Source organism: Bombus huntii, unplaced genomic scaffold (genome assembly GCF_024542735.1).
Source record: "Bombus huntii isolate Logan2020A unplaced genomic scaffold, iyBomHunt1.1 ctg00000254.1, whole genome shotgun sequence".
In the NCBI taxonomy this organism is placed as follows: Eukaryota; Metazoa; Arthropoda; class Insecta; order Hymenoptera; family Apidae; genus Bombus; species Bombus huntii.
Window position 1 is genome coordinate 27501 of NW_026099467.1, and position 10532 is coordinate 38032.

Consider the following 10532-nt stretch of genomic DNA (forward strand, 5'->3'; position numbering starts at 1 on the left):
CGAAAGTACCGAAAGTTCAACTCGAAATAACTCGCTAAAAAGCGTTATAACGTATCGAAATTTTGCGTGAAATCGTTACGTTTCGACGAAATCTAGTCGAAAGTAGCGATTTCACTTTATTTTTTTAAAAAATTTCATCCTCCGGACCAACGTGACCGGGACGTTGGAACTTAGAATTTTTTCGCCCCGTTACGAAAGTACCGAAAGTTCAACTCGAAATAACTCGCTAAAAAGCGTTATAACGTATCGAAATTTTGCGTGAAATCGTTACGTTTCGACGAAATCTAGTCGAAAGTAGCGATTTCACTTTATTTTTTTAAAAAATTTCATCCTCCGGACCAACGTGACCGGGACGTTGGAACTTAGAATTTTTTCGCCCCGTTACGAAAGTACCGAAAGTTCAACTCGAAATAACTCGCTAAAAAGCGTTATAACGTATCGAAATTTTGCGTGAAATCGTTACGTTTCGACGAAATCTAGTCGAAAGTAGCGATTTCACTTTATTTTTTTAAAAAATTTCGTCCTCCGGACCAACCTGACCGGGACGTTGGAACTTAGAATTTTTTCGCCCCGTTACGAAAGTACCGAAAGTTCAACTCGAAATAACTCGCTAAAAAGCGTTATAACGTATCGAAATTTTGCGTGAAATCGTTACGTTTCGACGAAATCTAGTCGAAAGTAGCGATTTCACTTTATTTTTTTAAAAAATTTCATCCTCCGGACCAACGTGACCGGGACGTTGGAACTTAGAATTTTTTCGCCCCGTTACGAAAGTACCGAAAGTTCAACTCGAAATAACTCGCTAAAAAGCGTTATAACGTATCGAAATTTTGCGTGAAATCGTTACGTTTCGACGAAATCTAGTCGAAAGTAGCGATTTCACTTTATTTTTTTGAAAAATTTCATCCTCCGGACCAACGTGACTGGGACGTTGGAACTTAGAATTTTTTCGCACCGCTACGAAAAGGCCGAAAGATCCCCTCCAAATAACTCGTTAAAAAGTGTTATAACGTACGAATATTTTTCAAGAAATCGTTATAACTCGATAAAATACGTCGGGATTAAGCGTTTATATCGTCGGCAGACGGATATAAAAACGTTTGGACCGACACGACCGGTCGTTGGAACATAGAAAAATTCCGAGCCGGTACGTTGGGACTTAGAAAAATTCCGAGGGCGAAAAAGTTTTTTCGAGTTTATTCGTTAAAAAGCGTTACAAGGTATGAATTTTTTTGCATAAATCGACGTAACTCGACGAAATACGTCGGGATTAATGGTTTATTTCCGTCCGAGAACGATTTTTAAAAACGGACCTATGCGGCCGGTCGTTCGTACTTGGAAAATTTTCGGACCGAACACTCTTTTTCGATTAATTCGTTAAAAAGCGTTATAACGTACGAATATTTTTCAAGAAATCGTTATAACTCGATAAAATACGTCGGGATTAAGCGTTTATATCGTCGGCAGACGGATATAAAAACGTTTGGACCGACACGACCGGTCGTTGGAACATAGAAAAATTCCGAGCCGGTACGTTGGGACTTAGAAAAATTCCGAGGGCGAAAAAGTTTTTTCGAGTTTATTCGTTAAAAAGCGTTACAAGGTATGAATTTTTTTGCATAAATCGACGTAACTCGACGAAATACGTCGGGATTAATGGTTTATTTCCGTCCGAGAACGATTTTTAAAAACGGACCTATGCGGCCGGTCGTTCGTACTTAGAAAATTTTCGGACCGAACACTCTTTTTCGATTAATTCGTTAAAAAGCGTTATAACGTACGAATATTTTTCAAGAAATCGTTATAACTCGATAAAATACGTCGGGATTAAGCGTTTATATCGTCGGCAGACGGATATAAAAACGTTTGGACCGACACGACCGGTCGTTGGAACATAGAAAAATTCCGAGCCGGTACGTTGGGACTTAGAAAAATTCCGAGGGCGAAAAAGTTTTTTCGAGTTTATTCGTTAAAAAGCGTTACAAGGTATGAATTTTTTTGCATAAATCGACGTAACTCGACGAAATACGTCGGGATTAATGGTTTATTTCCGTCCGAGAACGATTTTTAAAAACGGACCTATGCGGCCGGTCGTTCGTACTTAGAAAATTTTCGGACCGAACACTCTTTTTCGATTAATTCGTTAAAAAGCGTTATAACGTACGAATATTTTTCAAGAAATCGTTATAACTCGATAAAATACGTCGGGATTAAGCGTTTATATCGTCGGCAGACGGATATAAAAACGTTTGGACCGACACGACCGGTCGTTGGAACATAGAAAAATTCCGAGCCGGTACGTTGGGACTTAGAAAAATTCCGAGGGCGAAAAAGTTTTTTCGAGTTTATTCGTTAAAAAGCGTTACAAGGTATGAATTTTTTTGCATAAATCGACGTAACTCGACGAAATACGTCGGGATTAATGGTTTATTTCCGTCCGAGAACGATTTTTAAAAACGGACCTATGCGGCCGGTCGTTCGTACTTAGAAAATTTTCGGACCGAACACTCTTTTTCGATTAATTCGTTAAAAAGCGTTATAACGTACGAATATTTTTCAAGAAATCGTTATAACTCGATAAAATACGTCGGGATTAAGCGTTTATATCGTCGGCAGACGGATATAAAAACGTTTGGACCGACACGACCGGTCGTTGGAACATAGAAAAATTCCGAGCCGGTACGTTGGGACTTAGAAAAATTCCGAGGGCGAAAAAGTTTTTTCGAGTTTATTCGTTAAAAAGCGTTACAAGGTATGAATTTTTTTGCATAAATCGACGTAACTCGACGAAATACGTCGGGATTAATGGTTTATTTCCGTCCGAGAACGATTTTTAAAAACGGACCTATGCGGCCGGTCGTTCGTACTTAGAAAATTTTCGGACCGAACACTCTTTTTCGATTAATTCGTTAAAAAGCGTTATAACGTACGAATATTTTTCAAGAAATCGTTATAACTCGATAAAATACGTCGGGATTAAGCGTTTATATCGTCGGCAGACGGATATAAAAACGTTTGGACCGACACGACCGGTCGTTGGAACATAGAAAAATTCCGAGCCGGTACGTTGGGACTTAGAAAAATTCCGAGGGCGAAAAAGTTTTTTCGAGTTTATTCGTTAAAAAGCGTTACAAGGTATAAATTTTTTTACGGGAATCGTTCTATCTCTATTAAATACGTCGGGATTAAACATTTTTATCGATTTTTTCAAAAAATTAGCGTTCGTCGAACTGACACGACTGGGATATTTTTCTAATTTTTTCGTTAATTAACGTTACAAGGTATATATTTTTTTGCATATTTCTACTTATTTTAACGTATTGTAATTGATTATAAACTTATTTTTTGTCCGTATTCGATAAAAGAGTATGTTTACTGATGCAATTTTTCGGTGAAAAAAAAAATTAATTTTTTGGTAAAAATGCATTTCTATTATGTTAATAAAACGTCTGGTAATGTATTTCGATGGTTGGATATTGGCTTTGTATAGTAGTGATCGAGCGTTCGCGAGACTAAGTTCCAGCGTCCCTTCCGAACGGTACGTTGCTACGGAGGTTTTGCACCGTAAGCGCGCGGCCGCTAGCCCGGCCGGCGCCGGCCTTCCGGCTGGCGCTTTCGTATCTATAAGAGAGACGTCGAGCCGGACGGTTCGGTCGGAACAGCGTTGAGCGCGTGGCTATTCTACGGCCTCGGTTGAGAATTCAGTCACCGCTCCTCGAGTCTTAGTGTATTTTACGCTATTTCTCGACTGTTCCTCCGTTCTCGTTCTGGTTTTTTCTCTACACTGCTGCGCCGCGGGTCGCTGTCCTGGACGTAATGACCAAATATCGTGGCAAGGTTCCCCTGAGTCGGGAAGCTGGTGACCTGTGTGTACGTATTCTAACAAAAATTGTTAGATGCGTGTGTGCTTGTACTAACTGAGCATCGATTCATTCAAAAGAGTATAACCGTCTGCTTTCTATAAAAACTTCTGCTTTCGCAGAAGTATCCGATGAGGCGGTAGGAGCGTACTATCTTTGCGTAGTATGTCTTCTGCCGAAAATGTTCTACCGATTGAAAGAATATTCTTACGGTATGTCCAGCGCGACGCACTGGGATACGCGCTTGTTCGTTCAGCGTGAGGTGCGTATACGTGCTTTACCGCTAAGATATTCTAATAAGTCTTTTTACACGAAGACAGCATTATGGAAATGTTCCTTTAGAAGTACGATTCTAAACATTTTATATAAGACTATGAGAAAGAGAGAGAGAGAAGAGAGGAGGTGGAGTTGAGAATTACAAAGTGGCTGCGAGCGGCGTTCGAAGATTATTACTGAACTATGGGTGTATCTCGAACGTCGCTAGGAGATATATTTTATAGATATATCTATCTTAAGAACGAAAAGTCTCGTCGTACGGTGCTTACGTCCCACCTACGACACGAAGAGAACTTAAACGAAATTTATAAGAATTGTTATACGAATAAGATCCCTGGTTGATCCTGCCAGTAGTCATATGCTTGTCTCAAAGATTAAGCCATGCATGTCTCAGTACATGCCGCATTAAGGTGAAACCGCGAATGGCTCATTAAATCAGTTATGGTTTCTTAGATCATACCTACATTTACTTGGATAACTGTGGTAATTCTAGAGCTAATACATGCAAACAGATTCCGACCAGAGATGGTAGGAATGCTTTTATTAGATCAAAACCAATCGGTGGCGGATGGCTCGTCTGTCCGTCCATCGTTTGTTTTGGTGACTCTGAATAACTTTGTGCTGATCGCATGGTCATCTAGCACCGGCGACGCATCTTTCAAATGTCTGCCTTATCAACTGTCGATGGTAGGTTCTGCGCCTACCATGGTTGTAACGGGTAACGGGGAATCAGGGTTCGATTCCGGAGAGGGAGCCTGAGAAACAGCTACCACATCCAAGGAAGGCAGCAGGCGCGCAAATTACCCACTCCCGGCACGGGGAGGTAGTGACGAAAAATAACGATACGGGACTCATCCGAGGCCCCGTAATCGGAATGAGTACACTTTAAATCCTTTAACGAGGACCAATTGGAGGGCAAGTCTGGTGCCAGCAGCCGCGGTAATTCCAGCTCCAATAGCGTATATTAAAGTTGTTGCGGTTAAAAAGCTCGTAGTTGAATCTGTGTGTCACAGTGTCGGTTCACCGCTCGCGGTGTTTAACTGGCATTATGTGGTACGTCCTATCGGTGGGCTTAGCTCCTCGCGGGCGGTCCAACTAATATCCCATCGCGGTGCTCTTCACTGAGTGTCGAGGTGGGCCGATACGTTTACTTTGAACAAATTAGAGTGCTTAAAGCAGGCTACCTTCGCCTGAATACTGTGTGCATGGAATAATGGAATAGGACCTCGGTTCTATTTTGTTGGTTTTCGGAGCCCCGAGGTAATGATTAATAGGGACAGATGGGGGCATTCGTATTGCGACGTTAGAGGTGAAATTCTTGGATCGTCGCAAGACGGACAGAAGCGAAAGCATTTGCCAAAAATGTTTTCATTAATCAAGAACGAAAGTTAGAGGTTCGAAGGCGATCAGATACCGCCCTAGTTCTAACCATAAACGATGCCAGCCAGCGATCCGCCGAAGTTCCTCCGATGACTCGGCGGGCAGCTTCCGGGAAACCAAAGCTTTTGGGTTCCGGGGGAAGTATGGTTGCAAAGCTGAAACTTAAAGGAATTGACGGAAGGGCACCACCAGGAGTGGAGCCTGCGGCTTAATTTGACTCAACACGGGAAACCTCACCAGGCCCGGACACCGGAAGGATTGACAGATTGATAGCTCTTTCTTGATTCGGTGGGTGGTGGTGCATGGCCGTTCTTAGTTGGTGGAGCGATTTGTCTGGTTAATTCCGATAACGAACGAGACTCTAGCCTGCTAAATAGACGTAACTTATGGTATCTCGAAGGCCCCCGGCTTCGGTCGGTGGGTTTTTACTACCAACGTACAAACAAATCTTCTTAGAGGAACAGGCGGCTTCTAGCCGCACGAGATTGAGCAATAACAGGTCTGTGATGCCCTTAGATGTTCTGGGCCGCACGCGCGCTACACTGAAGGAATCAGCGTGTTTTCCCTGGCCGAAAGGCCCGGGTAACCCGCTGAACCTCCTTCGTGCTAGGGATTGGGGCTTGCAATTATTCCCCATGAACGAGGAATTCCCAGTAAGCGCGAGTCATAAGCTCGCGTTGATTACGTCCCTGCCCTTTGTACACACCGCCCGTCGCTACTACCGATTGAATGATTTAGTGAGGTCTTCGGACTGGTGCGCGGCCAATGTGATAAGCATTGCCGATGTTACCGGGAAGATGACCAAACTTGATCATTTAGAGGAAGTAAAAGTCGTAACAAGGTTTCCGTAGGTGAACCTGCGGAAGGATCATTAACGATACGATACCAAAAGAATTTGACTTGAACACATATAAAAACTATGAAATATATATCACAATGGTCGGTAAGGAGCCGTACTCCTCCTGTATCGACGAAAGTATATACGACGTATTAACAAGCTATATACTTTAACAAACGAAAACGCCAGGGAGCTTGGCAACCTCCGTTGGCACGAATAGAAATATTCTTAAGGAGGAGACGACCCTCCAGCTACGGAATTATACGAAGAGAAGGTGGCACTCTCTCTCGATCATCGGGATGAAGAGATATATATATACAAGTATAAAAACGAAATGCGAATGAAACTTATTCGAGGCGCCTGCGTGAGGTCGTAAACAGAAAGACCCGCCGTCTCCGAATAAAACATATAACATATAATATATATATATATGAAATTCTAATAAAAGGGAACTCTAGCTTCGAAAGAGCCAACAAAAGTTAAGGCTCGATATCAAACGAAAAAATTACGATGGAAACCAGGTGTAAAGAGAAATGCAGTCGTGGCGCCTGCGAGAGGCCGTACACAGAAAGACCCGCCGTCACGATCTCGTATTTCGTATTTGCATCGTGGAAACCGTACAAACGAAATATAAAAGTCCATGCAAACTAATAAGAAAATCTCTAAAGTGCCTCGTGTCGGAGTGATCATGCTCGCCTATTCTCTTCTATGTTTCGTGGTCTGTGTTGCGTTTGTTCTCCTCCTAGCAACGGGACATATCGAAGACTCCTCTTTGGGATCGAACGAAGCGTCTAGAACGAGTCGACGAGAGCGAAAGAACTTGTAGCGAGTCGCGCAGAGCGAAAGGATACCGATATACATCTTCGAAGGTTCTCTTCGAAGATCCATGGATACCTTCTGCGTCGACTTCTCTCGTCTCTTTCATCGAAACTCTCGTCGTTCTCGAAACGTGCTTCCTACCCAAAGGGCGTGTGCTCTTCGTATGTCGTTTCGTTCGAAATAACGAAACCACGTGTAACATACTCGTGGATCGGGTAACCTAGAACGAAGACGCATCGCGTGGATGTTGGCCCGCTATGCGACGATGACCGATGATGATGATGATGATGATGATGATGATATGATGATGATGTCGATGTCGACGACGACGACGATGAAGACGATGTGTAGCAACGATTCGTAACTAGTCTAGCCGAAGTTCGTTCAGAGGGGAACGCCGCCGGCTTCGAAGCCTCGATGTCGTGAGTCGGACACCCGTGCCGTCGCTAGAGTTTTTCAAACTCTGCTTCTGGATATTGGGACGAAAGACCGCTCGAGGACGACGACAGCCGTGCGTGCGTATCCCATCGAATTTTTTTTACACCACCTGAACGAGACTAAAGTTTCGTCTAGTTGATCGTCTACCGTCGCATAATGTATATTATATACCGTTCAGAGGGGACCGGCTGTCTATCCTCGTTGTCGTGAGTCGGACACCCGTGCCGTCGCTAGAGTTTTTCAAACTCTGCTTCTGGATATCGGGACGAAAGACCGCGCGAGGACGACGGATGCGAGTCCCATCGAATTTTTGACTTACACACTACCTGAACGAGACTTAAAGTTTCATATTATATACCGTTCAGAGGGGACCGGCTGTCTATCCTCGTTGTCGTGAGTCGGACACCCGTGCCGTCGCTAGAGTTTTTCAAACTCTGCTTCTGGATATCGGGACGAAAGACCGCGCGAGGACGACGGATGCGAGTCCCATCGAATTTTTGACTTACACACTACCTGAACGAGACTTAAAGTTTCATATAATATACCGTTCAGAGGGGACCGGCTGTCTTTCCTCGTTGTCGTGAGTCGGACACCCGTGCCGTCGCTAGAGTTTTTCAAACTCTGCTTCTGGATATCGGGACGAAAGACCGCGCGAGGACGACGGATGCGAGTCCCATCGAATTTTTTATTTACACACTACCTGAACGAGACTTAAAGTTTCATCCAGTTTGTCGTCTATCATCGCATATATAATATACCGTTCAGAGGGGACCGGCTGTCTATCCTCGTTGTCGTGAGTCGGACACCCGTGCCGTCGCTAGAGTTTTTCAAACTCTGCTTCTGGATATCGGGACGAAAGACCGCGCGAGGACGACGGATGCGAGTCCCATCGAATTTTTGACTTACACACTACCTGAACGAGACTTAAAGTTTCATATAATATACCGTTCAGAGGGGACCGGCTGTCTTTCCTCGTTGTCGTGAGTCGGACACCCGTGCCGTCGCTAGAGTTTTTCAAACTCTGCTTCTGGATATCGGGACGAAAGACCGCGCGAGGACGACGGATGCGAGTCCCATCGAATTTTTGATTTACACACTACCTGAACGAGACTTAAAGTTTCATCCAGTTTGTCGTCTATCATCTCATATATAATATACCGTTCAGAGGGGACCGGCTGTCTATCCTCGTTGTCGTGAGTCGGACACCCGTGCCGTCGCTAGAGTTTTTCAAACTCTGCTTCTGGATGTTGGGACGAAAGACCGCGCGAGGACGATGGATGCGTGTCCCATCGAATTTTTGATTTACAAGACACACACTACCTGAACGAGACTAAAGTTTCATCGAGTTTATCATCGCATAACCCGTTCGGAGGGGACCGGCTGTCTATCCTCGTTGTCGTGAGTCGGACACCCGTGCCGTCGCTAGAGTTTTTCAAACTCTGCTTCTGGATATCGGGACGAAAGACCGCGCGAGGACGATGGCTGCGAGTCCCATCGAATTTTTGTTTTTTTTTTTTTTTTTAAAGAAAAAACACCACCCGAACGGAGATGTGTTCTATCTTTCGTCGATTTTTCATGCTTTCAGTCGGTCGCGTGGTCGCCATCCGTTCGGAGGGGATCGCCGGCTTCGAAACCTCGATGTCGTGAGTCGGACACCCGTGCCGTCGCTAGAGTTTTTCAAACTCTGCTTCTGGATATTGGGACGAAAGACCGCTCGAGGCGGACGGCCGCGCGAATCCCATCGAATCTTTACTATCACCCGAACGATGGAGAGATGCACGCGCGCTGTTTCTTGAATAATTGGACGAGAGAGTAGAATCAAACACATATATAACATGGGCTAGCCACCGTGCTTACTCGTTCGCGAGATCGTGTGCTGTACAGAGGATTCAGAATCGGGTGTATATATCCCCGTCGTTTCCTGACGAACGGAGCTTCGATCTCGATGGTTGTTATATATCATAATGTACTTTACGCCCGGCCGGCGAACGCGCGTATCTTCGCGCGTTCGTCGTTTTCTTTTTTTTTCGAACGTTTTTGTGTCGTCAATCCTATGGCGACTTCTGCGCGTTCGATTCCCGTTGGTCGAACGTGACGGAACTCGGCTTCGCTAGAACCGAGAAGAGTACATTTGAGTATTGAACTGTTGTAAATTTATAAAAGATTACCCTGAACGGTGGATCACTTGGCTCGTGGGTCGATGAAGAACGCAGCTAATTGCGCGTCAACGTGTGAACTGCAGGACACATGAACATCGACATTTCGAACGCACATTGCGGTCCACGGATACAATTCCTGGACCACGCCTGGCTGAGGGTTGCTCACGTAAACCTAAGACTGCTTGCGTTGCGTATCGTTACTCTCCGTATCTGTCTCTCTCTGTCCCTTCTTGCCTTAACAACCCGCCGTCGTTCTTCTTTATATAAGAGAACGTTTCAGAGTCGGACGAAGGTACAAGAACGAGGATACGAATAAGAGCGGACGGAGAGAACATACGCGACGTACGAGCGATTGTTGGACGCTCGTCGGCGTTCGTCGCGGTCGTGCAGAGACCGTGCAAGTCGTACGCATAGCTCGATATATAATCTATCGTGTTCACGGGAGACTACGAAACTCTACCTCTGTCTCTCTCTGTCCCTTCTTGCCTTGACAACCCGCCGTCGTTCTTCTTAAAAATTATAAGAGAACGTTTCAGAGTCGGACGAAGGTATACGAAGGGATACGAATAAGAGCGGAGAGAACCGGTCACGGACCTGCGTGAGTGCTCGCGGCGTCGTGAGTCGTCCTTACGAGGGCGACCGCCCGCTTATGCACCGCTTCGTGTATCGGTTATCGAACGTATATACTCGTAGTGTTCTCCTCGTGACCGATTTTTTTTTCATATCAGGCGATATATGCTACGTTTGCCGGTGTTCGACGCA

The 10532-nt window shown here is 44.9% G+C and overlaps 2 non-coding genes across 2 annotated transcripts; both read left to right on the forward strand.

Moving 5' to 3' along the window:
- Positions 1-4467: 4467 nt before the first annotated feature.
- LOC126877827 (small subunit ribosomal RNA) lies at positions 4468-6390 on the forward strand. The gene has a single exon (XR_007695361.1). It is a non-coding gene; the product is annotated as a small subunit ribosomal RNA (ribosomal RNA).
- Positions 6391-9776: 3386 nt separating this feature from the next.
- Positions 9777-9931, forward strand: LOC126877825 (5.8S ribosomal RNA). The gene has a single exon (XR_007695359.1). It is a non-coding gene; the product is annotated as a 5.8S ribosomal RNA (ribosomal RNA).
- Positions 9932-10532: the final 601 nt, after the last annotated feature.